Here is a 27902-nt window from a genome sequence, read left to right on the forward strand (position 1 = left end):
CATATATATTAATTTTTTAGTAGCCACTTTTAAAAAAGTAAAATAAAGAGGTAAATTAATTTAACAATATATTGAAACACAATACACCCAGAATATTATTTCAAAAAGTAATCAAAATAAGCAATTAACATTTAATGTATTCTTTATTCTAGAAATCTGGTGTGTACATTGTACCTTTGGCACATTACAATATGGACCCATCACATTTCAAATGCTAAGTTTTCACATGTGCCTAGTGGCTACTGTATTATGCACATGGTATCTACACATGTGTGCACATGTATGTTTACCCAGGTCTAAAGGACAGGGACCACGCCACTCCATTTCTTTGTACTGCCAGTACAGAAAAAGAGGTCTTGTGGTAGAGAAGTACTTAAATACATATTTTTAATGATATGCTAACAAAACTTGAGAATAGAAGAGAATTTCATAAATATTAAGGATATGGATATATTTAAATAAGGAAACACAGTGATTTGTGATCAACATATTGATTTATGGTTTCCATAAACGTAGAAATAAGAAACATTCTGGTGCATGTATAGTATTTTCCAGTAGAGGGCAGAGATCTAACCTGTAACTAGACAGTGACTGTTTAATGGTATAAGATAGCTTTTTCAGAGTGGTTTATTCATACCTAAACTTTAGAAAGAAAAAAACAGTGTGGTTTCTCACAAGCAAATGATTTCATGGCACTGACTGCCCAGACAACTTAGCCAATGGGTGTACAGGGGAGGGATAGAGCTGTATTTCTTTCTCTTTCTGGTTTAAGCTGTCTTAATAAATATCTAATTATTTAATAGATGGACTACTATACGTAGGGCTCACAAACTCCAATAGGATAAAAGTTCACACAGGAAGTTGGTAAGTCTGCCCACATCCTTTTACTTAGAGATAATTTTTTAAGAGACCATTTCATGTGTTGTTCTCTAAATTCCATAAATATTTTGACATAAACCTCCTTGTCAGTGCCTCGGTATTGGCAAAGGATTTCTCAATTTCCACTGCTTTCTCCCATTTTCTTCTCTCTCTTATTGTTCTTTGGCATTCCTTATAAAAGCACACAGAGGAAAATGAAAAATATATGGTATTCATATTTTATTTTATTTTGTTTTTAAATATTTTATTTATTTTTGAGGGACAGTGCAAGTTGGGGAAGGGCAGAGAGAGGGAGAGACAGGGGGTCCGAAGCGGCTCTGCGCGGACAGCAGCAAGCATCAGAGACTGATGCGGGGTTCGAACTAACGAACCTCGAGATCATGACCTGAACCAAAGTTGGATGTTCAACCGACTGAGCCACCCAGGCGCCTCTATGGGATCCATATTTTAAAGTTCCAAGACTTTTCTGGAACAAGCAGGCCAGACCTTATGCATTTACATGAGTGTTGTTTCCCAAATTAGTCCTTCTAGAAAGCATTTTACATATTTTCACAGTATTGTTGTGATAAAGATATTTTTGTGACTTCTAACGGCATTGATTTCAGTCAGATTTTAAGCAACTCCAAAATACCAGTAATTTCATTCGTACGCCTTATTTTCTTTTCAAAACACTGCATTACTTTGTTAATAACACATATGCATTCACGACACGAAAGTGTGGATAACCTTTGCCTGTTTTCAAAGTAATATTCACCTACAAAGAAAATTATTTTTCAAAGTTTTTAAAGGAAGTTCCTAAAAGACGTTGAGCAGTCACAGCATTATTAGAATAAATCTTCAGTCTCCCAAAGGAACTATTCTGAATATGATCTCTTGCTTATGGTTCATGTGTCACCATACAAAATTTAGACTCACCTCCAAGTAACTTCAAGGTACAAGATACTCTGCAGATAATCTTCTTATTTGCAACTCGATACTGTCTTCTGACAAAACCTGTGAAAAGTATATGACACAGAGAATGGAACCATAGTATTTCATATACTGTTACCACATAATTTCTACACTGCTCATAACAGCAGAACTTGCTAGACTGTGAGGTCTTACATCAAGACTGAGTTCACCTCAATCTACCTGCAAATCCTTTCCTGCCTAACTCTGTGAAGATGGTCTATATGTACCTCTACCCACTCTCTTTCCACCCAAGCTAGAGCTTATATTTTGTATATTTCTTGTTCAGTTCAGTTCAAAATCCATTGCCTGAGCGCTCACTCTGCCAACTGGGACTCCAAACATGAATGGGATACCGTCCTGGAGCTCATGGAGCTTAAAGTTAGTTAAGGAGCCAGACACTTAAAGGGTTCATTTTAATTTCTCATAGTATTATGGTGGCGGGAGGCAGTGGTTTTTGTGAGAGGAGGTTATTTACTCACCAAATACTGAGTATACATGCACTATGGGGCAAGTACTGATAACATGGGATGTCTGGATGGAGTTTAGCTCCTAGTTAAGGCTTACAGAGAAGTGGGACATGTAACAGATCTTAGTCACCAAGGAGAAAAGAACTCATATGATTCCCCAGAGTTTTCTCAGTTTGGATTGATGTACATTTTACAAAAAGCCTTGTGTCTCTGAAAATTGCTGTTTCTCTTGGTCCAAAGTTCTTGTGAACAGTTTAAACTGCCAAGTAATTCCATATTGTATTCATTGGATACTGACCTCTTTTGCTCTGCCTGTTCTTTTCCCCCTCATCCTGCTGCACATGGTTCTATTTTCCTCATTTACATACCTGAATCCTACGCTCATCTAGTGCACAAAGATTCTTACAAGTGAGCTTTGACTTTTGTGGACCTTTGACCTTTATAGACTACATGCGTCAGCATACAAATGGCATTCTGTGTGTGGGGAAGGAATATTAAAATTGTTTTCTGGCTGTTTGGCTATGAGTGTATCCCTCACAACCCAGAGATACAAATGGTCCTGTCTATATATGATTTTGCTTTCAAGAAGCACAATTTACATGGGGTGCCTGGGTGGCTCAGTTGGTTGAGCATCTGATTCTTGATTTCAGCTCAGCTCATGACCCCAGGGTCGTAGGATTGAGCCCCATGTCGGGCTCTGCTCTGAGCACGGAACCTGCTTAAGATTCTCTCTCTCTTCTCCCTCCGCCCCTCTACCCTGCTTACACGCACTTTCTCTCTCTCTCTCTCTCAAATAAAAAAAAGCACAATTTATAAGCTAAAACCAAAAAAGGGCAAAAGAAATTCCAAGCACTACTTGTGTTCCTTGTGTGAAACTAAAACATATCTAATCCACAACCTCAGCAATGTTTCTCACATCTTATTTTGTTTTCTATCCACGTTGTCACCCACAACACTTAAGAGACTCTCATTTATGACCCTCCTCACAAAAACTACAGTCAATATTTCTTTTCTAGTAAAAGCAACTTTTATTTTATCTCCAACTCTGGCTGTTCTCCCCTTCCCCCTACATATCATATAGATTGACATAACCTTCCATCCACTGTTTTGCTCATTTTTCAGCCTTGTTTGCTTTTACTCTGACTGCACGCATCATAAAAGAGTAACAGCTTGACTAACCAAGATTGAATCTTCTGGGTTAACAAGAGGGTTTGTGGGTTAGCAATAAGAGAGCTCTCTTTTGAGGGCTAGAGTAGTCAAAAAGTTTGCATATACTCCCATATTATTAATGTTCTTTCTTTATATGTGCATATTTATAGCTCTTACACACAATGAGATGAAACATTTTCTTAATCCAAAGTAAACTGAATCTAAGTTCTTCAAGCAAGCCATTGATTTCATGGTGGTTTTATATTAATAAACTCAGTGTAACTAGGTCTTATACTTTATTTACAGCTCCTATTGCCATAAATTGATGTCCAAAGGCTTAGAATCTTGTTTTTATTAAAATTAAAATCTGATGCTCTAGGAATGGGAGTTGTTAGATGTGGCTTTGCCCCCAACAATGCTTTCCAAATAATCTGTTGCAAATGTTGAAATAGGGTACCAGGGAGTAGTGTTCTGTAAGAATTTGGGCAATACAGATCTGTGTCTTGAATAACAAATCAGGACAATGACATGTACCGCTGGCTCCTATAGTCTTTAAGCTTCCTGATCTTCAGAAAAGGCTCTGGCTGTGTTTCAAGTTGGAAAGAGCCAGAAGGAAGAAAAACAAGTCCTCTTGTTGACTTGAACTTTGGTTTGTTTTCTAGGAAATGTGTTGTGTTATTTCACATTTTGCTTCATTTTCTCCCCTAATTTCCAAAACAACTATACTATAGTTTAAACCATAATTTGATGATGCTCTTGTGTTTTTTCTTTTTATTTGTATTACCTTTGTGACCCTTAATGGCTTCTAAGATACAGAGAAAGAACTTCATCTCATGCTTGTCAAGTAGAGTTCCTAGATATACAGTGACTCCTCAGAAGATATACAAAGATGGAAAATTCTGAGGGAAGTAAACTAGAATGAATTGAGGGCTTCCTATGTTCCAGGTATTGTGGTTGTTATTTTGATGCATTATTCTTCACTGGAACCTCACAACAATGCACTGATATAATTTTATTCTTATTTTTTTAATGAAGCTCTTGATATTCAGAGACTATTTTTATTAGTCTGATATTATACCCCTAGTAAGTAGCACATTTGAGACTTTTGCATTTTTTCCTGCTTTACTTTTAATTTCATAAAATACTTTGCCTGTCTTCATGTATTTATTCATGAAAAAATATACTTATTTTAAAATGTTGGAGCAAATAAAATAAAATAAAATAAAATAAAATGTTGGAGTCAGTTGAGTACAGATAGGAACAAATTTTTACAATTACTGCCCTCAGACCTGTTGTGTGAGTTTTCTGCTCCCTGCCTCTGATAGTCACCTGCCTCAGGTAGTCACAGCTAGTCAATCTCATCTTCAGTTTCCAATGAAACTCTGAGTTTCAAAATTTCTCCATCTCCCAAGTCAGACTGACCTTCAACTTCCACAGTTGAACAGTGGGAAAAGGGAATATGGTCTGTGCTTCATCTCCCACCCATCCACTTGCTTGCTCTTCCTGTCCTCCTTCAACCCCAGGGATGCTTCTGGATTCTCCAGGTTTAGGAAAGTCAAAATGGATGGAAGGATTGTACTGGTTTTGTTCTCCCTTAACTATTCAATGTCTTCTGTGTGCCAGATGCCAAAGATTCAGATGGCGGTGAAGACTGAAAAACGGGATAGTTTGTTAGATTCCTTTATTATAAAGAAGGACCTAGTTACTATGACCTTTTATTTAGAAAAGTCTGGAGAATAAATGTGAAATGACCCAGTTGAGAAATGGATTACAGTAGTAAGAAGGGAAAGTAATAAAGGAGGATTTCAATGGAGAAGACATTCAGAGAATTAGAATTGGTGAAAACACTCAAGTGAACTGAAAAAAAAAAAAGATTTATGAAATCCATGTAAGCATACTGATACAAATAAAATGGAGAAGACATGTGAAGTCAATTCTGGGTTGACAAAAGAGATAAAGGAGATACAGACTGAAAGACCATCTGTCTTTCATTTCCCAAGTACATGTTCATTGAAATTCTCATTCACAACATATGACGATTTGATGCAGGATTCTGTAATTGCTCAGACTCTATAAAGAGTTTTGGAATCAAGAAATAATAGGCAAACTCACAATGGGGCTTGTGTGTTGAAGGGTAAGGAAGGAATATAAAGAAAAATAATGAATATGTGCTTTCATTTAGAAAAAATACATAGTAAGGTTTACAAACCTATGGAAATTTAGTTTCTGAAGAGAGCTTCCCAATTTCCCATCAAGTTTAGGTAACTTGTCCTTTGAGAGCATCAGCATGTCAATTGCTTATTGTGTTGTGGCTTATTGTGTGGTCTACTTGCCTCTTGGAATCAGACCTGAAAACTTTTATCTCTGATCATATTTATTCAAAAATTATTCTTGAGTGGCTTTAGGTTTCACTGTAAGTGTTCACATAAGGAATGTAAGTGGTATTTTTCTAGTGATTTTAAAGAACATCATGAAAAATTAAATTTCTAAAAAACTGTTTATAACAGAGTATCTGTTTAGGTACAGAGTCTGTGGCAGCAGAAAGGCTCACAAACTACAGTGTGAATATATTGCACTAATCTTGTTTTTTAAATTATTCAGATTTAAATATATCATAATTTTTAGATATCAATCCTCGGCCTTTGTCCTTTAAGTTTCAATAATAATAATAATAACAATAACAATCAGAATCAGAATCCATTGACTTTTTTCTCCAGTAGTTCAAAGGACATTAGTTGCCTTAAACATGAAATGCTCATTTACAGACATCCTCTCTCTCTCTCTCTCTCTTTTTCTTTCTCTCTCACACCCACCCCCCCAACACACACACACACACACACACACACACACACACACACTCACACACACTCGCATAACACACTACTGTTCACATCTCTGTAACTGCTATGTAGGGACTGTCTTATCCCACAATATAATAATCTTTAGGACACTTTCTAAATAAGAAAGTCTTTCCAGATGCGTATATTTGAAAACAATTATACATTCTCAACACCTGGCCAGGGACAGAATTAAGTCACAATATGAGGCAGTAGGGGGTGTGTTGGTCCCGTTAAGGGAGGAAGGGGACTGTATACCAAAAGAGTTGCAGAATGTAGCCAGTATGCACCAGCAGGAGTTGGGAGAGGACAACAGGAGTAGATTCTGAGGATGTTTAATCAGGGGCTGGAATGTAAGATTGAATAAGAGAGATTTTATCAATTTGAGAACACTCTCCTGATACGCAGAATTTAACATCTTGGCAAAAATATCAGGAGATGATTCCTGATGACTCCTAGAAGAATGGAGAGAACTATATTCAGAATTGCTGTCGCAGATGATGGAAGATGGTATCGATATTCTCAAAGATGTGGACATGCCAAAGTGGATTTTCCATGTAAGGCTGGAGAACTCACCAGAGGACTATGTCCCATGGGAAGACAAAGAGGATACACCATTTACCAAAATAATAAAAAATAAGAAACTGCTGAGTGGGGCACCAAAATAATTTAGAAGTTCAATGGTAGCCCTGGATTGATAATAGGTGATGCTGTTTTAGAACTGGGTTCTGTAATGCAGGGCAGTTGATAGACCCCAAAACGACAGAGGCCAGATGGTTTTGCTTATCTGTCAGAAGCCACGTAGATAATATCATATGGATAGCAGGGATGTCTGACCATGAAGAGCTATAAAAATAGTTTATCGAATTTGGCATCTCCACCATAGATTGGTGGTCAACAAGATTACTACTTAATATGTACAGTCATAAGAAAACAGAGAGGGATGATCAGAATAAGGGCAATGGCCCTAATAAAAACCCAGGCCTTTTGCCCAGTTTTTGGAACTGAGCCTGTTTTTGGACTCAAAACCAAAATTTGATCGAAAGAGAAATAGGATCTATTACTACAGCAGGATTTGGCAAACTCAAGTCTTGATGTAATCCTCATTCCGTTCTTTGGGAGTAGCTCTGATGTTCAGTGTTCTCCCTGGCCCTTGGTTATGCCCTCTGGGAGATTCTTACCAGCCCATTATCCCCCATGATGACATCTGAAGAAGGTGTGGGGATCACGTCCTAATTGAGGGGTATACCACTTCCAAAGTTCATTTCTAATCGGAACAAGTGTGGAGTCTGAAAGTTGATTTAAGGCTTTAAAACATTTTTATCTTTATCCTAAGCTCTTTTTCAGTGGCAGTACAATTTGAAAGTTTATAATAAGTTTCCATTTGTTTATAGACAAATTCATGTGCTAATAACCACACTCATGTTATTGTTATTTTAGATTTATTATTTTATTTGTTCTCGAATCTGCTGTCTTTTCTTCCTTCTCCTTATGATTCTTTTTCAAATGTAATGACGGCTATTTTGAAGTTCCTTGGAATAACATACTTCGGTAGAAAAGCCACATGTCTAAGCTTTTCTTTGTTTCCAGTTTGAATGTTAATGAGAACTTTTGTTCTAAATCCTTTATAGACCTGTATCCGGTCACTTGGTGAGGTAGATAGAAAAATGTTCCCTCCTCCCCAAAGATGCCTATGTTCCAAAACCTACCAATATGTTATGTGACATAGCAAAAGGGACTTTGAAAGTGTGATTACATTAAGGACTTGAGATGGAGAGATTGTCCTGGATTATCCAGATGGGCCCAATGAAATCAAGGGGTCCTTTATAGGAGGAGGCATCAGAATCAGGGTCAGAGAAGGTTTGCCATCAGAAGCAGAAGTCAGAGTGATATGAGGACAGGAGTCAAGGGATATGGGCAGCACCTAAATGCTAGAAAATTCGGGGTCTTTTACCCCATTCTTACTTCTTAAACACTTCAGTCTGGAAATGACATATGACATTTCCATTTCCATTCAATAGGTGATACTAGTCCCATGCCATCCAGAGATCTAAGAACAGACTGAGAATTGTAGAACTGTGGCCAGAAAGAAGAGTGAATAGATTTTACTGAACATATAGAAGTTCCCATCACAGTCAGGCAAGGTCTTCTTGCGGAAGTGGTTTTCACCCTGCAATCTGAGTAGGAAACAACCAGATAAATAGGAAAGGGGCTGCTTGATTTTGAAGCACTTAATAAATGTAAATTCAATAAATGCATGGATGGAAGAGAAGACACTGGGCAGAAATGAGTGTAGCAGTTTGAGACACAGAAGATCCTCGTGGGTGAAATTAAGTGAATAAGGTAAAAAGTATTTGATGGTGAGGATTTAAAAAAGGCAGGGGCCAAATCATACCTGATTTTGTAGATGCTGTTAATTTTAAGTTAGTTTATGTGTGATGAGATTCACTGAAGGATATTAAGAGTGGGGGCGGTACCAATGGTTTGCATGATTGGAAGCTGCTTACAGTACAGTGTGAAACAATGAATGGACAGAGGTATAGTGAATACAAGACACATTTGAGATTGTCATAGTAGTTTTGGTAGGAGAAGAGGCAATGACATTTTGATTTAAAGAAACCAAAGTGAAATTTGTGATACATTTTGGAATTGGTTTCTCTCCTTGGAGTCATTCTCTCTTCCAGTTTGAAATCATATACACACACATGCACACACACACAGACACAGACACACCACAGAACTTTCTTTCTTTTCATCACTATCACTGATAAAATATTACTTAATATTTTTATTCCAAAGGAACACCTGCTGGTGGAAACATAAACGTGGAAAATGTACATTAAATTTAAACTCAGAAGGGTAAAGGGACTGCAAGGAGACTGGGCACCTATTTGAGCTGACTGAATTACAATGTGTTGAGAAGAATTCCACGCCAAATCTGAGTCACAAAGACTGCCATGACTGACCCTCTCTGTTGACTATGGGCACAGAGAAAAAGAAAGGAGAGGTGACCTATGTGCCATATATTCATGTTAATATACTAGGTATGAGGCAAAAGTCCTATTTCCACTCTGCCTCCATTTTTAGATTGGGGAAGGCAGAAAAGGCACAAAAAGAGAAAGAACATGCCAAGAGGGGCCACTCAGGCCCTTGCAGCAGATGTTCGACAACAGGGAATTATAAAGGAAACATTAGCATAAGAGGGATACAATATATGTCTCGTGATTGCAAAACCATACTGAATTCCCTGTTCGTTTAAGTCATGTTTCACATCTGGTCCATATGTGTAATTGGAAATCTCAGAATTGCGTTTTCATGAAGGAAGATAAAGATGCCAAATGCTTTACAGAGAGGATTTATTTGTTTGTGAGTAATACACATGGAAATGTGACAAAGGGAAAGCTATGCCTGGAGCTGGGATTTAGCACTGCTAAGTGAGAGAAACACTTCCTTTGTAAGGAGGTATATGAGCAATTGAAAACTTTGACTCAATTTAGCATAAATTAATAAATGAAGACTGAAACAAAGCATAGATGACATAAAGTCATAGACTCTTCTAGGAACCTTTATTAAGACCACACACACACACACACACACACACACACACACACACACAACATGAGAGACAGTAAAGATTGAAAATCTAAATTACTAAAAGCACATTGCTCAAATTCAGGAGACAAATGCCTCCTTAACTCAACGCAGAACTTAATTGAATCTACATGATGCCCAAGCATCCCGATAGCCGGATAATTAGAGATAAGGCTAGAGTAACTTGATGAATGGTGGAATTTGTGACTTGTCATTTGGATGTTCTGACCCAATAATGAACAAACATTTTATCGCAGATGATAGTAATTTGGCTTCAACATGTTATGTAAAAAACATCAAAAAGATTACTTTTGTATACACCAAATATATCCTTTTGCAGCCTAGCTTTCATCCTTATGATGGTCAACAGTTCTGACATTTTCCACTACGAACATTTTGTTATCTTCATTGTTTCCTTGCCTTGAACAGGCAGGTGAAGCAAAACCATACTCTTATTCACTGGCCATAGGGTGTTCCTTGTGAGGGTCCCAGAAGAGGCAGGGGCTCTTGTAATGTGCTTCCCCCCCAACCAAATATCTATGGCTCTGGCCAAACTGTTTGTTTTCACAGAGCCTCAGTTTTCTTCTCTTACGCATTAAAGGCATTAGAATTAAGAACTACAACAGGAATATTTTGACTGCAAATAAGAGAAATTGAAGTAATAGAAAACTAAGCAAATACGCGTTTATTTTTCTTACATAATAAGTAGTCTGGAGATTAGCGGTCCAACACACGGCTAGTGGTTCCATGACCCTCTCCTAGACTAAGATTTGTGCTCCACTACTCCTAGCTGTTTGCTTTCACGTCATGGTCGTAATGGCAGCATTAGTTCCAAACGTTGTGTGTACCCTCAAGGTGGCAACAGGAATGACAAATGGTGTTGCCTTCTGTGGAGGCTCCTTACATTAGGAATACATAACTTTAAAAAAGAAAACCTTATCAGGGACTTTGTCTCACTTGTATCTAACCAAACACACGTCCCATGATCGCCTCTAGCTGAAAAAGGGAATGTAAAAGCAAATACAGATGTGGGTACATTTTCATTCCCAACCCAGAGTTTCCTACTAGCAAGGGGAAAACGGGGAGTGACTAGTTCAGAGGTATCTGTTTGTCTTGTAGGGATTCCTGAGGCCCCTTTCAGATTCAAAACTCTGTGATGGAGAAAGTTAGGATAGATAAGGTTCCATGGAATTGCCAAGCTGCTGTTGGAGATCTTTGTCCAGTTCCTATGACTGTTTGGAGGGTTGCCTGTAACTGAGAAGAACCCTTTGGATCTTCCCATTTATGATTACAAAATCTAACTTCCACCAAAAAAAAATATATATTACGTGATTAAAAGAAGTAATTTATAACGAGAAGTACCAGGATGACTTCTAAGTTTTTTGGAAAGATTATCATATTACTTCTAGGATTCATGGGCTTTGTGAGAAAATTCCTGCACAACTTTCAATTAAATTAAGAGTCATCAAGATGTTGCCTTTTTAATATGGTAGCCAGATGAATCATTTTGGTCTGATTTTACTCATTCTTTTCCTGCCTTTCTGAAAATGGATATAAATCTGGGTTTTTATTTCACCAAATTCCCTCAGTCTTCTCTGTGTGTTGTGTGTGTGTATGTGTGTGTCTGATGGCCAAAAATAAAACTCCTTTGCCATAGAATTCTGAAAGATGAGTCCACAGAAACAAAACTTAGCTAGAGATTTGGAAGGGTTCCCATATCTTACCAGCTATTCTCTTTTGCTGAATTAATAGAATGAAAGAAGCTCACATTGATACAGAGAATGTTAGGGCATTCATCCATTCACTAAACAAATATTTATAGAACATTTACTATATGCTATATGACAGGCACTATTCTAGTCTGAGGAGGTAATAGCAATGAACAACGTGGAACAAATTCTTGCCTTCATGAAGTTCGTATTTTAGTGAAGATACAGAAGTGAAAAGTAATGTACATTTCATTCAGATAGAGCAATGGGAGAGGAAGTCATTAGGTGGGGTGGGGTGGGTGCAATTTAAGATAGGGCATTCAGCAAAGGCATTTCCTTTGAACTAAGGACCATTGTTACTTTCCTCTGTTTAATCCCATTTTCTTGACTCATTCTTCAACAAAATCCTTTATATGAGGTATCCCCCTTCAGATAATGGAGTAACTCATCATTTCCTCCATAATTCTTAGTGAATTAAGGGCAAAAAAAATTGTGTGAAATTTGATACATATTGACTTTGAGGGACACTCTTAAGGAAAAAAAATACAATTACAATTAGAAAATTAGATATAAATGCAAATACTTATTTATACTAGGAAAAAATAGAGTAACTTAAAAATTTTAAAAAGCTGACCAATTCCCAAAACATCTCAAAATCCAGAAAAGTAACAATATTTCTATTAACCAATTGATCAATTCTTTCTATAATCATTTCCTCTAAATTGTTATGGCTACATGGTTGTAATTAATTTGACATAACTCAACAACTTTGAAAAAAAATTCTATAAAGAAAATGAGAGAGATAATTTAGCCTTGCCTTTGGCGTAAGAGATTGGTTTTTTTTAATGTATATTTAGAATGCATGGGTCATATAAGCTCTCACAAAATGTATTTTAGTTTCACTTTAAGTTATAAATTGTGCTGCACATATAAAAAATTTTATTATGAACACTAAAAGAGAAGAAGTAGAGTGGAGAGCTTTAACTTGATTAGTTAAGAATTAACTAAATCTTCTCCACACAAATTTATACACTTGATAATTTGAAGAATTTTCTACAGAATACACTTGATATCAATGCTTGATAATTTGAAGAATTTTCCACAGAATAGCTTCTGGATCAGGATATTTCCATTTCTCCTCCCATTCCTAACCCACGTCTGGTGCCTGGTGCCATGGGGCATATTAATATATGTCTATATTAACACATAACCATTATCCATATTAACATTATCTAACAGATAAACATTAGTGGTCCAACTTCTGGCCCTGCACATCTGTGTTATAATGAGCCAATCCCATTCGGGACAGCCAGCAAGAAATATATCTATAAGTGATGTTTCAAAAATCACCTAATTCTATTCCACCAAACCCAACTCAGTTTCCCATTAGTGATATCTCACAAATGCTGACTCCCACTCCAATGTCCCTTGAGATAAGGGGAATAGAGGTAGAGGGGAAAAGCAGTAGAGGTCTACTGATCTTACGATTTTTTCACTGAGCAGAGCCTTTCTATTGTGCTTATTTCAGACAGCAGAAAGTGATATCTCCATCTCTTTGGAGAGAGAGAGCTCTGGAAAAACTTAATATATCTGATTTAAATTTTGTAGGGGCTCCACTTGATACATACCTGACTCACTGGCATTCCATGTCACCCTCTTGTGAAGAGATGAACATTCCATCCATATTCTCTTGCCCTGGTAATTGAATAGAAAACAACCAATATCAATAAAGCAAATTACTTTCCATTTTTTATAAATTAGAACATCTAAAGATGTTATAGATTAGAACATCTAAAGATGTTAAAAAACAGAAATTTGAAATCAACTGGCTTAAAATTATAAAGAATTTGATTGGAATATGTATCTGAAAAGTAAGGGCACAAGGTGGCACAGTTTATTTGTACCAACTCCAGTTGTCAGTGACTCTCTTGGCTCTACCCTCTTTTGTATGTGGCTTCAATTTCAGCCAGTATCTTTCATGGTAGGAAAATTATAGACGCTTCAAGTCTTACATCCCCAGATTGTCTAATCTCAGAGAAGAGATAACTTCTTTTAGGTCTTGTACTTATATTGTCACTGTATCCAGAGAAATATTTTGAATTAATTTTTTTAACTTAAAAATTTTTTTATTTTTGAGAGAGAGAGAGAGGACAAGCAGGGGAGGGGCAAAGAGAGAGGGAGACACAGAATCCGAAGCAGGCTCCAGGCTGTGAGCTGTCAGCCCAGAGCCTGACATGGGGCTCGCACTCACAAACCATGAGATCATGACCTGAGCCGAAGTCAGGAGCTTAACTGACTGAGCCACCCAGGTGCCCTTGAACTAATTTTCATAGGCCTGGGACAGGCTGATTCCCCCAACAGATACTTGAGGAAAGGGGGATTACAATTCAATTCCTCAGCTGGGCCAGGCTGTTTATGTCCCATGTTAGCTTCACAGAAGTGACAACTGGAATCGAATCTGGAGCTGGAAACCAGCCCCTACGTTTTCATAGAGCATTCCCAGGTGACAAGTACTTTCACATATACATACAACTTCCTTGAGGCAAATTTTCTATATGCAATTAAAAAGCTGAAAACTTAGATACTCTAATCTCCCGTAACTATGTGGATCTCTTCATGGAAGATTTAAAATGTTTTCCGGTTATATCAGTTTGAACAATGGACTAAAAGAGAATATGAAATGGCTTAAAAGAGGAAAGCGGAAGCAGGAAATTTATGGCCAAGCCTTGGTTGTATCTCTAGCTGTCTTATCTGCACAAGTCATACAGCTTACCTTCACCATCTTAAAACAAGAAGTAAGAAACTGCACTATGAAGTCTGTAAGTTTCTAAAACTGGAGAAACACACATAACAATGTTGACTTCCTTTTTATGGGAATGTAGAGTGTGGTTGAGAAGGAAGGGAATCAGGAAATATAGGAAGGATGATGTATAAATAAGATTTTTAAATCCTTATGTACAACTTCCATTCTCCTCCTGTTTGTGAGGCCCAGGCTGGTAGGCCCCATCAGTATAGATCACCCAGCTCAGAGGTGGTTCTCAGAAAGCCTCACCCGGAGAGTTACTCCACCTGTAGCTAAAAAATGAGAGCAAAATTGCATCCATATAGACCGCCAAGGATTAAAATACGGAGAAGGATACATCAAAATTACAAAGGTTTAGCAACTCCTCATTTCCTGCTCTCCCTAGTCTCTGGCAACACCATTCTGTTCTTTGTTTCTATGAATTTGACTGTCTTAGATACCTCATCTATGTGGACCACAGTATTTGTCTTTCAGTGACAGTCTTTTTTTTTCACCTAGCACAATGGCCTCAAGATTCATCCATATTGTCATATTATAGGATTTCTTTCTTTCCTTTTTTAAGGCTGCATGGTATTTCACTAATATATACCACTGTGTGTATAAACAACAATTCTGTATTGTATGCTTGTACACTTAAAACTCTGTTGAGAGGGCAGATATTACATTGAGCATTCTTATAAAAATTTGTTTTAAGGAAAAAAGTAACATTGTTTTAATGAGACATCATAAGCTGGATAGATGAGGAATGGTAAAGCTGAGCAAAGCTGAGTAAAGCTGAGCTTGGTCAGCTAGGCTGAGCAAATGCAGTGGCATTTTGAATGGGCATTTCAAATCCATTTAGCACCTTGGGACATGGTATTATTTTGTAAATGAGAAAAATAGAGGTGTTAGTGTAGTCAGTGCTTAATTGGAATATTTTAATAGTTTGAATCATATTTTGTTTTTAATAGCATATCTTTCAAGAGGTGTGCAGAGGAATTTTCTACTGATTTTAATAAGGAAATTCATTTATGTTGGGTTTATAATAGGCATGCCTCCCCCCAAATACAGTAAAAAGCAATAATCATCTGTATAATTTTTAGACATTACATTAGAGAAAAACATTTGTTGAGTGATATGCACCAAGTTTAATCTTTGCTAATATTTTTGCTTATGGTAGGAATACAATAGGAAAAGATAGATGTATTTTTAAAAATTTTAACAGAGGCTTTTGCCTGCACACATTAAGCCATTTTAAAAGTGTGAAACCTGGGGTGCCTGGGTGGCTCAGTCAGTTGAGCGTCTCTTGATTTCGGCTCAAGTCAAGACTCCAGGGTCTTGGGATCAAGCCCTAAGTTGGGTCCCATACTGAGCACAGAGCCTGCTTAAGATTCTTTCTCTCTCTCCCTCTGCCCCTCTCCCTTACTTACACACACTCTCTCTCTAAGATAAACTTAAAAAATAAATAAAATTACTCCTACTTTAAAAAAAAGGTAAAAGTGTGAAATCTAATCAATCACTAAATATTTTGCAATCTTCCTAAAAATTACGTTTTGCTGAATTAGGCACATTTCCCCCAAATTTCAGTTTTTAAAATTAATTTTTAAATATTTATTTATTTATTTATTTATTTATTTATTGTTTATTTATTTATTAATATATGAAATTTATTGTCAAATTGGTTTCCATACAACACCCAGTGCTCATCCCAAAAGATGCCCTCTTCAATGAATTTTTAAATTTTTAAATGGAGCCTTCGGAATCGTACATCAAGAGAGAAACATCACATTTTGCTCAACTTGTACTATTAGTTCATGGAGTGAACATTTTAGATTTAGATATTTGGTTTCTACTTGTCTGGTTGGTAGGGAACTCATTCATTAGCTCCTTTCATGTTTTTTATCAGTTACCTGAACAGCTGAAAAATATGAGAATGGCAGATTTTCTTCTAATTGTAATAGACTAGAATTCAATGAGATAAATTCACATATGATAGCTTGGGGTTATGTGTGTTTAAATCGGTAGTTGTGGAGGATGGAAAGTTAAGTCCAGTTGGGTGAACCTCCAGGCTACCGGAGGCAAGAGGCAGTGGTAGGGAGGCTGACCTGGCAAAGTAGTGTATCTGACACATAGGGAGGAGATCTCTTGTTTGAAAAATTACTTATAGTAGTTAAATATTTTATATTCAGTAAATGAGTAAAAGGTATTATTTTCATAATGAAGATTAAGGGAAAAATTCAACAAAAATGTTTGAGAATTACTAAATAGTCTGTTAAAACCACTCTAGGTTAATAGGCCCAAAAATCAAATATTATTAACAAATTTCTGGTAGCTTTTCCTCAATATCACCATAAAGACATTCCTCTGTCACTTGCCTCAGCATGGAGGGTTTATTTCTTTATTCTACATCTCTCTCCCACCATATTAGCAAGTTGCACTGGATGAAAATTGTGTTGGGCAAGAGAGTCATTAATCTCCTAGGGAGAACAAGTGCCCACCCACAGCAGAGTGGAAAAAAGTCAAATTGTGGAGTTAGAAAACTCTGGGTCAATATCACAAATCCACAATCACAATTTTATTGTGCTATCTTGGGTGAGTTACTGTCTACAAATTTTTAATTCAATATTAAAATAAGTTTGATAACCAAATCAAAGGTAATTTTTTGAGGCTCCATGAGAAAACTACTTGAAAAGAGGTATATGGAAGATCTATTTTCTTTGAAGCTTAAAAACGCATAATTATATTATCAGTAATAACAACAGTAATAGTATTATTACAGTAATAGAATAGCAATAAGAAGAGTAGTAATGATAATTATTGTTCTCCATGGTTAAAGTCACCCTTGACAATGACTGTTTGGGAATGGAAAAAATCATAAGAATAAACCAGTTAATCATGAAACTATGAAGCAAATATGCAGTCTTTATTCTTGAGGTAGCCTTCAAGCAGCAAAGTAATCCATATTCTGGTACTCTGAAGTGAAATGTTAAATATCCTCCTCAAGAATATAATCCATTTCATTAATGTAAACAGAACCAGGGAGGGTTACAGTTTTTTCCTAAATCTTATTTTCTTTATTATCAAATACTTGTTTTTGTTTGTTTTGGGGGAGAGATGCGTATGTATGTGTAAGAGACAAACTCAGGGCCGGTCTTTCCTTCAAGACAGAAAAAAAAAAAAAAAAAAAAAAAAAAGAATGCTGGAAGGCTCCAGGAACCAGACTGTTATGCCTCACACATATTTAAGATCAAATTGCCCACTCTTTGAGATGTGTAATGGTGGCTCCTCCAATCGACTGTAAGATCCACAAGTACAAAGAACATGTTTGTTCTTATTTAAAAAAAAATTTTTTAACGTTTATTTATTTTTGAGACAGAGAGAGACAGAGCATGAACGGGGGAGGGGCAGAGAGAGAGGGAGACACAGAATCGGAAGCAGGCCCCAGGCTCTGAGCCATCAGCCCAGAGCCCGACGTGGGGCTCGAACTCACGGACCGTGAGATCGTGACCTGAGCTGAAGTCGGACGCTCAACCGACTGAGCCACCCAGGCACCCCAAGATCATGTTTGTTCTTGTTTCATTTTGTTGTTATTGTTTATAATCTCAGAATACCTGCTATTTGGCACAATGGCTGGTACTGGAAATTATATCTGTTGAATAAATAGATGACATAATTTCAAATGAGTGAATATCCACCGGTGAATATACCTTGAGTAAATTGATGTTGCCTTCTACATTCAGACCTGGGGCAAAACTGAGCTGCTCCTGAGCTTGTGGAAGAAAGTTCTCTCATTTGGGGCTAAGAAGAAGTTGAATCTGGACCCCAACTAATAGAAATGAAAAGTGGCTTTATTACTGGGAATTAGTTTGTCTTTAGCTCACAGAACCAGCAGGGGTTGGGACGGGCCTATGAGGGTGGATTTGGTCTTTATTTCTTAAGAATATTCGTTTGTAATAGCAAAGTGTTCAACTAATGAATTATTCATCTGCTTTATATATGTGTATGAAAGTAGATAACTATATAGTTATATACAGTATATCTACACATAGAGTTATAGAATTATCTATGCTTCAAGCAATAATCTTAAGATTTAAAAAAATACAATAGCCTTGAATTAGTAGCAATTAACTGAAGGTATCAGTTTTTAGGTGCTTTTCGGAGAGTCAGCTCAAAGGAGAATGACCAGTTGGAGAGACGAGTGAAATACAGGAAGAAATTACAGAGTGTAAACGTAGTTTTGAGGGGAAATATCAGAAGCTGCTCCGGGAGAGGAGCCTGGAAGAATAGAGGTTTGTATTTACTAAAGTTTAAGTATGTGTGAGAGGAAAATGTCACCTTGTTTCTAAATACAGGCTGGTGAGATCTGAGGATGCATCCATGACATACGTGGTGTTCCTAGAAAGACAGTGCCTGGCATGTAGCAGATCCTTCTATGGTGGTCATCATTGCCACTATTACTTTGTTTGTAATTATTAGTCTGATTGGTGTTATTATTTTTATGACTATTACTCTGATTCACCTTGTGTCTGGCCAGATAATACGTATAAAAGCACTTATTCAATATCCTGCACTTTTGTTGTTGTGATAGATGCTAAAGTTTGATAACACCTACAGTAAAACACGTAAATTCAGCCTTCCAGATAAGATACGTTCAGAAAAGATGTCATCAGCAAGGAAATAAAACAAATAATAAAAGAGAAGTTTATTTACTACTACATGCTAGGGAAGCTCATTCTGTTTCACCTAGTGCTCTTAAGTCATGACAAGTTCTGGAAAGATGCAGTCATGGGCTCCCAGAGAGAAGTCATCTTGTCTCCAGTTGAGGCTAAGACAAAAATCAGAAGATTTATCATAGTAGTTTTGCAGCCCACAGAACCTAAGGTTGAATGGACACTTATAGAGTGAGAAATGAGAGGCAGGATATGGATTTCAGGTCTTACTGTTTTGCCAAAGAAAACAAATGTCATTTCACTTCTTCTTCTTCTTCTGTGTGTGTGTGTGTGTGTGTGTGTGTGTGTGTGTGTGTGTCTGTCTGTCTGTGTTTTAACAGAGATATAAACAATTGTAAGGAAGCTGTTATTGCTGCGAAGGGATCCAGATAGTGAAAATTCATGGAAAAATGAGGCATCTTTTTCAAGGTCCATAAATTTCCAATTCCTTCCCCAAGAGTTGAGAACAAGTGTGGTTCTTCAATGTGCAGGGTGTCCTAATTAGGAAATGAGCTAACAATTTCCTTTTGAGTAGCCCTCTGTGTTGCTGACTCTCTGAAGCAGAAATGTTCAGAGAGGCCAAATCTGTGTTCATATGCAATGTGGAATGACAACACAGGAGACAATATTTTGGCCAATAAATTCAGGCCAAACCATTTTTTGGATGAATTATGCAAAGAGAACATAAATCTTCTGTTTTCCTTATATGTCGAGCCAGCATTCCTTGAAGAGAAGTATTTTATATCTTTCTTTTAAATCATAAACTTGTCAATGGAAAGGAGGAAGGGACTCTAGAGATAAAAAGCTTAATATCTTTTCTCTCAGAAGATGTAATTAAAGGCTTATTAAGTGGTTTTTCCAAAGTCTTGTTTATGCTTATTACCGTCCTAGTATAAAAGGGAAAGATGAATTGACTTTCATAAGGAATGTTTTAGGAACAGCAAAACCCAAAACTGTAAGCTTTAGTTCATGTTTCCAAATGGAAAATGTATTCTTCTCTGGTTACTGAACAGGTGCTCACCATAAATGCTTACTACAAGCTAAAGAAATTACTTATATGGAACTGGAAATGGAAAAAGTGAGCTTAAGTATAAACTTTCAACTCTGAAGTAATTCAGTGGTGGGAAAAATTTTAAAGGTAATCAAATTAGAAATTTGTATAAGCAATCTGGAGAATAGTGAGCTTCGAAATGGGAAGGGTTTACTTAAGTAGTTAGTATGTGGAAAGTACACAATTTATAAAGAGGTTAATGCAAATATCAAAAAAGGAAAAATGTGGCTTACCATAGGGTAAAGAGAAAACTGAGAGTATATTATTAATTTATTTATTCACTCACCAAATATATCTTGGCACGCATCAGTACTTAAGACTGCCCGAGGTTCTAGAAAAAAAAAAATAGTGTGCCAAAATGAAGGAAAATGACATTTAGAATTAACATCTGGGGGAAAATAAGCTTTCATAGACTTCCACATCTACCCAGGACCCCGACTGTGAAAACAAAATCTGATGAACACAAGAAGATGTGTTGTATAAAGGCTGTCTGCCCTTCTCTTTTAAATTGGTGAACTTCAGGATATATTTTATTTGCAGTTTTTAGGGTTTTGTGATTCTAAGGATCTCAGAAGAATGGATAAATCAAAGCTAAAATCTAGACCAGATGCAAAGGACAAGTGCTGTTTTCTCTTGGCCTAATGTATTGAAAGCATGCTATCGGGGATCTTTGACCTATTTCTGTCAATTCAGAGAACACAACTATCATAGAGGAAAACCCTCTATTATGTATCCTTCATAGCTACCCGAATATACTCCACATTACCTTATGGTTACAGGATTCTTGATCTTCTTCTACCGTTGTGTTGATTTTATTGTTACCAGATGTTTGGCCCTGTGCCTCGGGTTACCCAGGTTCACTGGCCCAACAAACAAAACAAAATTGGAATCATATTGAGTACATACATTTGGTGAAATAATGATATGTAAGAGAAATGAGAAGGATAGTGCCAAAGGGAGAAAAATTGAAGTGCTGCCTTATGAGGGCAGAAACACAAATGCCAAGAACATTTAAGAACCAAACTCAGCATTCTAAAGAAAGCTTTAATGTGTGAGCAAATTCCAGTGGCTACCAGGACAAACTATACTTTTTACGTGATTGGCAAAGCTTTGTTTTAAGGCACTGGGAGAAGAACGGACTGCGTAAGCGATGAAATGCGCATTCCCTTCACGTCCAAATACCCATCGCAGTGATATTTGTCCCAGCGCGTCTGCATGAAATTAGATTTTTAATACATTTTTATATTTATGTTAGATTGATCTTGGCAGATGGTTTTTAGTAAGTCACAACATTCAGTAAATCATACCAAACAACTTACCTTGCAGCATAGACTTCACTGTTGCTCAAATAAATGATAGCTGTGTGTTTGGTTACTCAAGAGAAGGATTTTCAGACTGTCCGTGCCAGCCCTACTGACTGCTCTTCATCTGGCCTCTTGAATTCCTACCTCCTGAAAGATGACAGGTAGGAGCCATCAATGACATATGTGGGGTCATGGAAAAGAATGTGCCACTTGGAGCCAGAATACTACAGGTAGACTAATAGCTCTGCCATTTCCAAGCCATAGGACTTTAGCCATAGGACTTCCAAGGCATAGGACCAATACCTCCTTAAGTTTCAGTTCTAGTATTTTTATCTATGAAAAGGGGATTGTAATATACTCCTTATCTAACAAGGTAGTTGTGATGACCGAGTGAGAACATGTGTGGAGAAAACTTTGTAAATGAGGAAAGAGCTCACTACTGCAAACTGTTTGCAATGTGCAAAAATAACTTTTAAATTTGAAACTTGAAATCAAGTACCTCTGACAGTGTACTATTAATATTTCAATAAGTGTTTCAGAGACATTTAAACACATCCTGCCACTTGCTTCAATTTATTTTTGATTCCATTTGATTTGAGAGAAACTTGACTACTTGTTGTTATAATGCCCATTGAATTAAATATTCAGAAAATACCAGGGGCTAAGGACAAGTGTGAAGCTGCTCCATGTTTCCACTGAGATGAAATTCTGGGAGATAACAATTTATAACAACAGCCAGAATTATGGCCTTGGACTTCCCAATTACAGAGACAATCTTCTAGAACACAGAAAGGTGTTTAATCATTTGTGTGCATGTGTGTGTGTGTGTGTGTGTGTGTGTGTGTGTGTGTGTGTGTGCACTTGCACTCGTGCGTGTAGCAAAAAACACATTATCTTAAATATACCATTTTAACTATTCTCAAGTATACAATTCAGTAGTGTTAAGTGTTGTCACATTGTCATGCAGATCTCTATAACTTTTTCATCTTGCAAAACTGAAACTGTATGTTTATGAAACACTGATTTTCCTTTTCCTCTCCCCACAGTCCTGTTTCTATGCTTCTGATTACTTTCGATACTTAATATGTGTGGAATCATATAGTATTTGCCCTCTCGTAGCTAGCTTATCTTGTTTAGCATAATGTCCTCAAGGTCCATCCATATGTAACATGGAACAGTATTTCCTTCTATTTTAAAGCTACATAATATACCGTTGAATGTATATTCCACATTTTCTTTATCCATCCGCCAATGAACATTTGGTTTGTTTCAATCTCTTGGCTATTGGAATAATGCAGCAGTGAACGTGGGTTGTGCAAATACCATTTTGAGATCCTGCTTTTAGTTCATTTGTTGCATCGTCTGCTAATTCTATTTTTAAAGTTTTCAGGAACCTCCATGATGCTTTTCATAAAGGCTACACCATTTCTTATTCTCACCAATAGTGCACAAGGGTTCCAATTTCTCCACATCCTTGCCAACACATGTTATTTTCTGTTCTTTTGATAGTGGCCCTCCTAATGGATGTAAGGTAATATCTCATTTTGGTTTTGATTTGCATTACTCTTATGATTAGTAATGTTGAGCATCTATTCACATGCTTGTTATCATTTGTATATCTTCTTTGGAGAATTGTCTATTTAAGCCCTTTGCCCATTTTTTAGATTGAGTTATTTAGTTTTTGTTTTTGTGGAGTTTTTGTCTGTTTGGGGTTTTTTGGGGTTTTGTTTTTGTTTTTTGCTTTTGTTTTGTTTTGTTTTTGCTATTGAGTTGTATATGTTCCTTGTATATTTTGCGATATTAATCTGTTATCAAATATAAGATTTGCAAATATTTTCTCCCATTCCATAGGTTTATAGGTTAGCTTTTCACTCTATTGATTGTTTCTTTTTAACAAAATTTTTTTAACGTTTATTTGTTTTTGAGAGACAGAGACAGAGCACGAGTAAGGGAGGGGCAGAAAGAGAGGGAGACACAGAATCTGAAGCAGGTTCTAGGCTCTGAGCTGTCAGCAGAGAGCCCAACGCAGGGCTCGAACTCACAAACTGAGAGATCATGACCTGAGCTGAAGTCGGACACCTAACCAACTGAGTCATTCAGGTGCCCTCAATTGTTTCTTTTGATGTACAGATGTTTCTAAGTTTGATATTGTTAAAATATCCATACTACCCAAAGTTACCTACAGATTCAATGCATCCATATCAAAATTTCAATGGTGTTCTTTGCAAAATTAGAAAAAAATATCCTAAAATTCATATGGAATCTCAAGGGAGCCTGAATAGCCAAAATAATCTTGAAAAAGAACAAAGTTGAAGGCCTCACACTTCCTGATTTCAAAACATCTTATACAGTAATCAAGACAGTGTGGTTTTGGCATAAAGACAGATATATAAACCAATGGAACAGAATAGCGAGTTCACAAATAAACTCTTACATATATGGCCAAATGATTTTCGACAGAGTGACAAGACTACACAATGGTGAAAGCATGATCTCTTTGACAAATGGTGTTGAGAAAACTGGATATTCACATGCAAAAGAAAGAAGTTGGACCTTCACTTTATACCATACACAAAAATTAACCCCAAATGCACTAAAACCCTAAATACAAGCCCTAAAACTATAAAAACCCTAGAAGAAAACAGAGGAAAGGTTTAGGACATCAGATTTGGCAATAATTGCTTGGATATGACACCAATAGCACAGGCAACAAAAGCAAAAACAGACAAATGGCACCATATCAAACTAATACATGTTTTAAATTCACAGAAGTACAGTGTCATGAAAATTATGGTATGAAACCTCCTAATATATCAAATAACCACAGTAGAATACACTCTAAGTTACATAGTGGCCTGTTGGCAAAGCACTGGGGGAAATGTTGGCTTTGGCTAAGTGAAGTCAGAAGGGGTGGACATGACCTGAACCCGTGTGTGATGGTGTAGAGACCCGAGACCATAAGATCCAAGTGAGGAGGTTGAAGTAATCGCATTTGGCAGGAGCACAGAAACATGTAAGTGAAAGAGATTGCAACCTGCCCTCCTTTCTAGGGGACGTCATATAGAGTTCTCATACCTTATCTCACAAATCATTACAGCCCAAAGTAAGTACATTTATCTCTGCTTAGTTCCTCTCTATCTTCATTTATGACACATAATGTAAAATCTTTATTCATTTCCACATTTCATGAGTACTTGTTATATGGGAGAGGGCTAGGACTACACTGAGATATAAATTTTATAAAATCCATATTCCCTGTTGTCTATATTTTATTATATAAAAGCCTCTTTGAGTTCTTAAATCTAGTTCACTCGTAGATTTAGTGAGTTTCTGGTATCTATCAGGCCACATGAAAGGCACTGGGAGTACAAAGACAAATAAATTGAAGCTCTTTTTATTTCTACAGAAGTAGAATCTACAGATTCTACTTACAATGTTTTATCTTTTCTCTGAGTCAGGCTCCATCCTCCGTTATATGGCTCTGTATGAGATGCAATGCTCTTCTCAGTGTCTTACAAATGGAATTTACTACAGATATTTATATGTGTTAAATTCAACAGACACCCACAGAGCAACTCTATGTGTGAGGCATCAGTGCACACGAGACATGTGAAGGTAAAGAAGGTGTCACCTCTCCCCTTGAAATATGAAAGAATGAAATGATGGCATAGGAGTTTCTAGGGCTTGTCTTCCAAGAAACATCATTTTAAACAGCTACCTGCATGTGAAAATACGATCAGGAGAGCCAAGGATTCCAAATGAGAGATTATGGCACCTGAAAAAAGCATAGAAGTAAGAAAAAAGACCCACTGAAGAGCGTAAGAAAGATAAATTCCCACTAGTCCTGTCACCCCTACCCCAAGCCCAGGCAGCCCAATGCAGAGAGATACTCCCTTCCAGTGGGAGGAGACTGGAACGGGCACCTGACTTTACCATGGATCCCGGAGCTGGCCTGTCCCAGCACCAGGCTAACTCCTGTAGCCCGAGGTGGCTCCCTGCAGACTCCTGCAAAACCAGACTTCTGTCACCCAGTGCTTTCTGTCTCCAGTAGCATCAGGCAGCTTCTGGGACCCCAGTGATTCCCCCAAACGCACGCCCCCAGTTCACACTAGCACCTGCTGTCTCCAGTGGCCCCAGACAACTTTAACAGCCCCGACGGCTCCTATGGCACCAAGCTCCCAGTAGGCTCCTGTGAATCCAGGCTCCCCGGCAGTGACTGCCAACCGCAGTGGTCCCAGGAGGATCCTATAGCTTTCTCAGCTCCAGGCTCCCAGAAACCCTCATGAACCTAGGCCCTCAACCCATCAGGGCACCAGACACCTTTAGGAGCCCCAGGAGTCTGGTGAAGCCCCAGGCAGCTTTGTGGGGAATCAGCTTAGAAATTCTCTGAGCTGGCACCAATGGGTTAACAAGGCATGAAGAATTGGAAAGCCATAGGATGAACATACCCAAGTTTGGGTAAAACAAGATTAGGTAAATAAGATTAGATAACCAGGGCAGAGGCCCCCAGTATAGGACAAATGGGGCAAAGGTCCCCGGTATAGGACAAACAGGGGAAAGGCCCCCAGTATAGGACAAAGGTATAGGACAACAGCAGAAAGCTGCTTTCACAGGAAGGAAGGACCAAATTAGGTAAACAGGTAAATAGGGCTATAGACCTCAGCGGGGAGAAGTTGCCCAGAAGGGAGCTAATTAGCAAAAGAAAGATGCCTTGTTGACCCTAATGTAGCATGCTCTCTCCTTCTTGTCCCCTAGACCAGTTTAGGTAAACAGAGGTGGGGCCTCATGTTTGTTGTAAACAACCTTCCACCCAGCACCAGAATATTGTTTTGTATTGACCCAAACCCCTGACACGGCATATCTTCAAAACCCCCTTTTCCCCCCACGCCCACGAGTTAATGTTCACGGTTTCATTGTCTCTGTGCATGCCCATCACACTTGTAAGCCTTCTGATCCTAATAAAAATGGAGCCAGGACCCTTACTCGGGGCTCTTGTCTCCTCCTGAACATTAGCCTCTCTCGCATTTTCAATCTTGTGTCCCACTCTCTTGCTGGACAAGAGAGAACTCCAGACCCAGAGTCTATGACACAGCTTCCATGGCACCAGTCTCCACCAGGCTTCCACAAACCCAGTTTCCTGGCCACTCAAGTGCCAGTCGGGCCCCAGGCCTACAGCAGCTTCTGTGATGCCAAGCTCCCAATAAGCCCCCACAAACTCAAGCTCTCAGCCAGGCCCAGCAGTAAGCCAATTACCATGGATAGAAGCTTTCAATGCACCCCAGTGCCAGGCTCACCCCATGGACTTAGATGTCAGACAGGCTCCTGCAGATCCAGGCTCCCACCTGCTTCACTACCACGTGAACCCTGTGGTCACAGCCTTAAGGTTGCCTCCCACAGACACAGGTTTCCACCACCCCAGTGCTAGATCAGCCCCTGCACACACAACCTCCAGGTTGACCCCTGAGGCCTCAAGTTATAGGCCTCACTTTCATCATCTGTAACAGAAAGACAGTACAGAACATTCTTCTCTCAGATAATCTGGTTGTACAACCAGCTACTATATATAAAGATTTTTGAAGGGTGCTTGGCACTGGTAAATGTTCAATAAATGTTGGCTGTTATCATTAATCTATCCTAAACGTGAAATGTGTTTTCTTTTTTTTTTTTTTTTTTTCAAACTTAAACGCTTGCAAATGTGGGAGCATGATTTGTAAAGAAATACATTTCCACTTTGTTTTTATTGCTGTCAGAGATTTAACAGCTCACCCCATTTTCTCTATGAGAATAATAAACTCTCCTGCTCTGGAGTGTGAGATTCCTTGGCCCAAAGGCAGAGTAATAGAACTTGGTGAAGACTGAATGTGAATGCTGAAACTCATCAGGTGTTGTGAACCATACTGTCTGAGAGGAGAATGTGTGGGCCATGGATATATGCTGATTCACTTAGAGGAGACAGAACCACATTCCCTGAATGAAACAGATGCTTGACCACAAAGGAGACATTAACTCAAATCATGTGGCATAAGAACACCTGGGTATTGAACAGTTAGGTATTGGGCCTTGGAAACTTCAAAGAAAGTTGTAATGGCCAAGTGGCATGGAGAAAGTGGTTTCCAGGGGAAGCATAAAACTCACACACTAATCCTGAAGTAGACTACACAACCTTTGACAACACTGTTTCTATATGACTAGAACTGATAGAAAACTGTAAACTCTTTCCCCCCAAATGTTCTACATCGCATAAACTCCAGCATTTATATGTTCTGCTGTGAATCACAGAGAGAGTTTGGATCCCCAACACATGGATGGACTCCTATTTCCTGCCAAATTTGAGAAATATTTATTTTGATAAGAATCAATAATGTGATTATTTTTTATATGAGAATCATAGAGCATAATTATACCCATTATATTTAACAACCTAAAGACCCTGGAAAAATACTCTGTCGGGCCCATGCCAATGTCATGTTATA

The 27902-nt window shown here is 37.8% G+C and overlaps 1 long non-coding RNA gene across 1 annotated transcript in view; it reads right to left on the reverse strand.

The window, feature by feature from the left end:
• LOC122210812 overlaps window positions 1-21559 on the reverse strand; it is a 40378-nt gene extending 18819 nt beyond the window's left edge. The window contains exons 1-5 of the long non-coding RNA XR_006198266.1: window positions 21445-21559; window positions 20892-20985; window positions 20412-20456; window positions 13212-13278; window positions 1795-1872 (exon numbers count right to left, since the gene is read on the reverse strand). This is a non-coding gene — a long non-coding RNA (uncharacterized LOC122210812). The remainder of the gene's footprint in view (window positions 1-1794; window positions 1873-13211; window positions 13279-20411; window positions 20457-20891; window positions 20986-21444) is intronic.
• Between the last annotated feature and the right edge of the window lie 6343 nt (window positions 21560-27902).

This window comes from Panthera leo, chromosome F2, assembly GCF_018350215.1.
Source record: "Panthera leo isolate Ple1 chromosome F2, P.leo_Ple1_pat1.1, whole genome shotgun sequence".
Lineage (NCBI taxonomy): Eukaryota > Metazoa > Chordata > Mammalia > Carnivora > Felidae > Panthera > Panthera leo.